Consider the following 6,578-nt stretch of genomic DNA (forward strand, 5'->3'; position numbering starts at 1 on the left):
TCAAAGCCATTATTACGGCCGAGGTGGTTGTTCTGGGTACTGATTTCTCAGGATCTATGTACCCAAATTGCGTGAAAATGTAAATACATGACAGTTCTAGTATAATATATTTGTCCAATGAATGCCCGTTTATCATCTGTATTTCTTCTTGGTGTAGCAATTTTAATGGCTAGTAGTGTAATTGGAATAATACCAATATATGTGTATATTTTTATGAAATACAATAAAGCAGGTGACATACTTTGCCTCATCAGCAGGATGCTGGGAAAATGCAGAGTGTTTATAAAGGAGACTATTTATAAAACACTTACAGTGGATGGACAAAAATATGTAAACACCATGAGAAATACGTGCAGATGCTAGCCAAGCCTGCAGGTGGCCCTGCTGTATCTGCCCATGAGAGGTTGTTGTGCAATGCCCTCAATACGTTGCAAGTGTCAGTCGTAGTGTATAAGTCTGGCATTGTCTGATGAACTGGAATTCTAAAACCACACATCAGTGATTTGTCCTTAACAGGAATAATACCAATATATGTGTATATTTTTATGAAATACAATAAAGCAGGTGACATACTTTGCCTCATCAGCAGGATGCTGGGAAAATGTAGAGTGTTTATAAAGGAGACTACTTATAAGACACTTACATGGGCTACAGAAATACAGAAGAAAGTAATTTGGTCAGATGAGTCTTGCTCCACACTGTTTCCAACTTCTGGCGGAGTTTCCGCCTGCGGTACGCCAACTCGAGGCTATGATGCAGATTTGGAGGGGGGGGGGGGGGGAGAGTTTCATGGTGATTTGCGCAGCAATACCGTGGTATCCCATGGACCCCATTAGGGAAGGTCGAATTACTGCGAAGGATTATGAGATCAATTTGGCTGATCAGGTCAATCCCATTGTGGAACATCTAATCGCCAATGGCAATGCTATGTTCCAAGATCACAGGGGCCCTGCTCACTCAGCTTGCATCGTGCAGGACTGGTTATGTGAGCACAGAGATGAACTGCCGCATCTCCCATGGGCACGAGACCAGAATTATGTTGAGCTTTTGTGGCCTATTTTAAAGAGAAAAATGCGTGATCGCTCTCCATATCCATCATCATTGCCCAATGTTGCCACTGTTTGCAGGAAGAATGGTACAAAATGCCTTTGAAAACCATACAGAATTCAGAGACGACTGTAAGCTTTCTCGAATGCCAACGGTTTTCTTGCACCATGTTAGACAAGATAATATTTTGCACTTGTAATGGCACAGACTTTGTGACAAACGATAAGCATTAGGACAGTGTCACAAATGTATACCGAATCTCTGATCGGCTCATGAGTGTAAAAATAGAATTTGGCACATCTACACTTCGAACTGTGTCCTGCTACGCGACCCAAACTGGATGCTCTGATGAGGAGAAGGATGCATTTTGAACAGCATTAGACACCCGTCTACGCGCTATTGACTCCGAAGAATATCTGACAATAGTGGTCGACCTCAGTGGCTGTGGGGATCAGTAAGAAACGGGTATGACCAACGTCATAGTGGAAATTGATATGGCACTGTCAATGAGGATGGGATATGGATTCTGGATTTTTCCTAAGCACCTGAGCTTGCACTGACCAACACATCCTTCAAGAAGAAGCATACCCATCTGATAACCTACAGTACACTCGGGCATAAGACTCAAATTGACTATCTTCTTACAAGAAGACGCAACCTGAAGCTAAAAACTGACATAAAAGTCATTCCCTCAGAACAATTGCGTCCCCGCCGGCCGCGGTGGTCTAGCGGTACAGGCGCTCAGTCCGGAACCGCGCGACTGCTACGGTCGCAGGTTCGAATCCTGCCTCGGGCATGGATGTGTGTGATGTCCTTAGGTTAGTTAGGTTTAAGTAGTTCTAAGCTCTAGGGGACTGATGGCCACAGATGTTAAGTCCCATAGTGCTCAGAGCCATTTGAGCCAATTGCGTCCCCCCCCCCCCCCCACCTCCAACATCAGCCTCCTGTCATGCACTTGAATATCTACGACAGAAATCTCCCCCAAACTACTGGAGTGCAGAGAATTAAATGGTGGTGTATGTCAGTATGCAAAACACTGCTCACCAGTGCTCTTAAGGCCTTCGACATACACACAGACCAGTCAGTATCAGGCATATGGGACAGCATTACCAGCCAAGCCCACTATCTACATCTTCATCTACATCCATACTCCTCAAGCCACCTGATGGTGTGTGGCGGAGGGTACCCTGAGTACCTCTATCAGTTCTCCCTTCTATTCCAGTCTCGTATTGTTCGTGGAAAGAAGGATTGTCGGTATGATTCTGTGTGGGCTCTAAACTCTCTGATTTTATCCTCATGGTCTCTTCGCGAGATATACGTAGGAGAGAGCAATATACTGCTTGACTCTTCGGTGAAGGCATGTTCTCGAAACTTTAACAAAAGCCCGTACCGAGCTACTGAGCGTCTCTCCTGCAGAGTCTTCCACTGGAGTTTATCAGTCATCTCCGTAACGCTTTCGCGATTACTAAATGACCCTGTAACGAAGCGCGCTGCTCTCTGTTGGATCTTCTCTATCTCTTCTATCAACCCTATCTGGTACGGATATGCAGCGAATAACGTTCTTGGCAGAACGAAATTAGACAAACAAACAATTAGTAAAGAAGTCTGGCTGTCGAATGAATACGTGCAAACAGCTGCGAGGAAAGGTTCCAATCCTGCACTAATGAAGATCTGCAACGCTACAAGATGCAAAAATTGGCTGCCAAGAGAGCAGTTGCAGCAGCCAAATCTTCTTACCACGACCATGTATATGATGAACTAGACACCCCTGGAGGAGTAAATAAAATTTATCGCCTCGCCAAAGTACGCCACAGAGCCATCCTCGACTTTGGTCATGTCAGACACATACAGGACGAAGACTATTGACTCCTTTGAGATGCTCTCAACAATCTCAGCAGATGGACTCATTACTTCTCCAGAATCAGCAATGAGGAATTCGACCATCCTCCAGTACTGAGTGCAAATCCAGTTGCTGGACCTGTACTATCAATTACCATCCAGGAGATAAATGAAGCGGTCAAGAAGATGAAGAATGGGAAGGCCACTGGCCCTGATGACATCCCAGCTGCAGTATGGAAGATCCTTGGCCACAAAGGTGCCAAAATTCTTACTACCCCTTCAACAGAATCATTGATAAGGATACAGTCCCAGCAGTTTGGACAACTAGTGTCACACTGCCAGTTTGAAAGGGAAAATGTGTTACTACAGAATACTTGAAGTATCGACCAGTTCGACTGCTTTGTCACGCCATCAAGATCTTTGGGTGGGTTATAGACACCAGGCTCCACACAGTTGTTTCTATCGGCCCAGATCAATACAGGTTTATCAAATGGCACCACAGGTGACATTCATGCCGCTCGGTAAATTATGGAGAAACACCTTGAGAAGAACGAGGATATTCATATGTCATTCCTTGGTAAAGGCCCTTGGCTGTGTCCCACATCAGCTTATATAGCATGCATTACGATCTCACAATGTCCCTGAAATCTATGTCTGATGTGTCCAACTGCTGAATCGAAATGTCTCCAGCAGTGTCCGATGTGAAGTGGGAACATCACTCCCTTTTGCTATCAGTTTCGGAATACATCAAGGTTCAGCACTGTCACATCTGCTGTTTATCTTCTGTACGGACACTGTGACTTACGACCTATAGTCACCCCACCTTTGGTAACTCATATATGCTGACGATGTTTCACTGCCAAGTGAACACCACGAAGACTCCAGGAACAGATGCAGGAATGGAATCAACGACTTGGTAAATCTGGCCTCTGACTAGCTATCAAGAAGGCAGAGTACATGGAGTGTGGCATTCAAACCAATGGGACCATCAAAGTCGGTGGAGAAGAGCTGAAGAAAGTGGAGCAATTCAAATACCTTGGCTCACTCATGTGCAGTGATGTCCCATGTCCGTGCCAGTGTTAACGCAGTCTGAATGAAATGATGCCAGGTGACTGGCGTCCTGTGTGATCACCGTATGCCTTTATGCCATGCGTCAAAGGTTTATAGAAATGTAGTACGCCCAGTCGCACTATATGGGTTGGAGTGTTGGCCAGCGACAATGAAGCATGAGCATGCTCTCCATATGATGGAAATGCTTATGCTCCGATGGTCCCTTGTGCTTACCCGATTTGACCATGCAGAAAACGTCGACGTTGGACGGCGATCTGGAGTTGCACCCATCTCAGAAAAACAATGGGAAAGTAGATTAAGATGGTATGGACGCATCATGCACAGTAAAGCAGACTCAGTGGCAAGAACAGTTATGCACCTGGACATAAATGGCCGACGATCTCATAGCAGACCCGAGACACGATGAATGGACCATATCAAGAAGGATATGGAATTCATCAACGTCACTTATGAAGATGTCCTTGACAGGTCGAAATGGAGGCAGATATGTCAACAAGCGGACTCAACTAGAGCGGGATAAACGCTAAGAAGATGAATGCGTTGGGTTTTTTGTTTCCATATTTTTGTGCTCCGCTTTTGTGGGTCTCATCTTAGCATATTGCTCAAGTGTGTAGTGCCCTTCAAACAGGACTAACAGGGGATACTGAATGTATTAAAATAACAACAGCACGAATGGTTATAGGTTTGTTTGACTCTTGGCAGAACATTACGAAAAAGCTAAAAACCTGAAGTGTCAGCGGTTGACAATAGATGCAAAATACTATAATAAGAGGTCGCTCTGGGGCTGCACAGAAGTCGCACTGAGAAATCTGAGATGTTATGACACTACTACATTTACGTAGTTTACAGAAAACTACCATAGATTTAATGAACGAGGTACAATAATTGTGTACCTTTACCGACAAAAAGAAACAGCGGTATTATAGCATCGTTGACAGGCATATATTACTGTCGATAAGGGCTTGGTGGCTACAGTTTACGTTGGCCAAAGTAATTATGCTTTTATGTTACCTTGGCCAGGTGGCAAAATTGCTAGCAAGTAAAAGGAAAAAAAAGCACATTTGTTGATTTTCTGTGGTAGTGTGGAGAAAACTACCACCTATTTAATAAACGAGGTAAAATAATTCTGTATTTTTCATTACAAAAAGTAATATAAACAAGATCACGAGACGGTATTACAGCATTGTTGATCTGCGTGTGTCATTGTTGCACGGGGCCGTACGTGGTGGTTAGAGCTTTCGTTGGACACAATAATAATGGTTTTATATTACTCCGCTCAGGTGAGAAAATTACTGGTAATGTAAAGAGAAAGGACACTAAATTTGTTAATTTTTTTGTGGTAGTATACAGGAAACTATCATCGAGTTAATAAACGACGTTAAAAAATTGTGAATCTTTAAGCACAAAACGTGATATGTACAGGAGCACCAGACGGTAGTCTAACATTGTTAAACGGCATGTGTCATTGTTGAATAGAGCCGTAGATGGTGCTATGGCTTATGTTAACCACAATAATGATGCTTACATGTTATTCTGGTATGATGGTAACATTACTAGCAACATAAAGGGAACAAAAAACGCAAATTTGTTGCTTTTATGTGCTACTATATAGAAAACTACTATCGATTTAACAAACGACATAGAATAACTGCTTATCTTCAATCACAAAAAGGAATACATACAGGTATGATAACAGTTCAAAAATGGCTTTCAGCACTATGGGACTATAGGACATCTCACGCCATCAGTCCACTAGAGCTTAGAACCACGTAAACCTAACTAACCGAAGGACATCACACACATCCATGCCCGAGGCAGGATTCGAACCTGCGACCGTAGCAGTCGCGCGGTTCCTGACTGAAGCGCCTAGAACCGCTCGACCACAGCGGCCGGTTATTATAACACCATTACAGCATTGTTGACCGGTATTGGTCGTTTACGAGAGTTCTACGTCAGGGCTAGAGCCTATGTTGGCCGCAATAATGATGCAGGTGGAAAAACTGCCAGTGACGTAAAGGGAAGGAAACCCCAGTTTGTTGATTTTCTGTGTTCTGGCGCTTAAAACCCCCTTCCCCAAGCCTCTAGTTCAGTTCGTCTGTGCAGCAGATATAGCCCTGTGCCTCAGTACGTTTCTTACTATTTACGTCGTATTACTTGCCATAGCTGAATAATTTTGATGTTCGGACGCATTGTAAAAGCACTGCATACTACACACACAATACATACTGAAAGCAAAACGGAAGCGGTGGGTTCACTTATTGTTCGATTGCTGTGTGTGACCGGAGTCGGCAGAGTTGTCTGGCGGTACTCACAGGGCTTCGAGGCGTACGTGCAGCTGTAGCTCACGCTCCGCGAACTTGGCGAGCACGCCGTCCAGAAAGCGGAACATCGGCGCCCGTCCGCTGGCTGGTGCGTCCCACACTGAAGCCGGCGGTTGGCCACGCGGCGGCGAGCTACCCTCGCGGGAATATCGACCCGGCGTGTGGTCGATGGTCGCGTGCGCGCCTCGACTCACGTTGGGGAGGAGCGGTCGGAGACTGGCGCCTCACAGCAGTGTGTCACCCGGTGCGCAGCTGAACAGCTTCAACTGGACAGGGCGACCGATACGAGCTTTGTCTTAG

General features: G+C 45.0%; 1 protein-coding gene across 1 annotated transcript in view; it reads right to left on the reverse strand.

The window, feature by feature from the left end:
* The window catches only part of LOC126354537 (leucine-rich repeat-containing protein 51-like), a 120,309-nt gene extending 113,960 nt beyond the window's left edge, over positions 1-6,349 (reverse strand). Inside the window, exon 1 of the mRNA XM_050004267.1 lies at positions 6,270-6,349. The gene's annotated coding sequence lies outside the window, so the exon portion shown is untranslated. The remainder of the gene's footprint in view (positions 1-6,269) is intronic.
* Between the last annotated feature and the right edge of the window lie 229 nt (positions 6,350-6,578).

The sequence above is a fragment of the Schistocerca gregaria genome, chromosome 3 (genome assembly GCF_023897955.1).
Source record: "Schistocerca gregaria isolate iqSchGreg1 chromosome 3, iqSchGreg1.2, whole genome shotgun sequence".
Taxonomy (NCBI): Eukaryota; Metazoa; Arthropoda; class Insecta; order Orthoptera; family Acrididae; genus Schistocerca; species Schistocerca gregaria.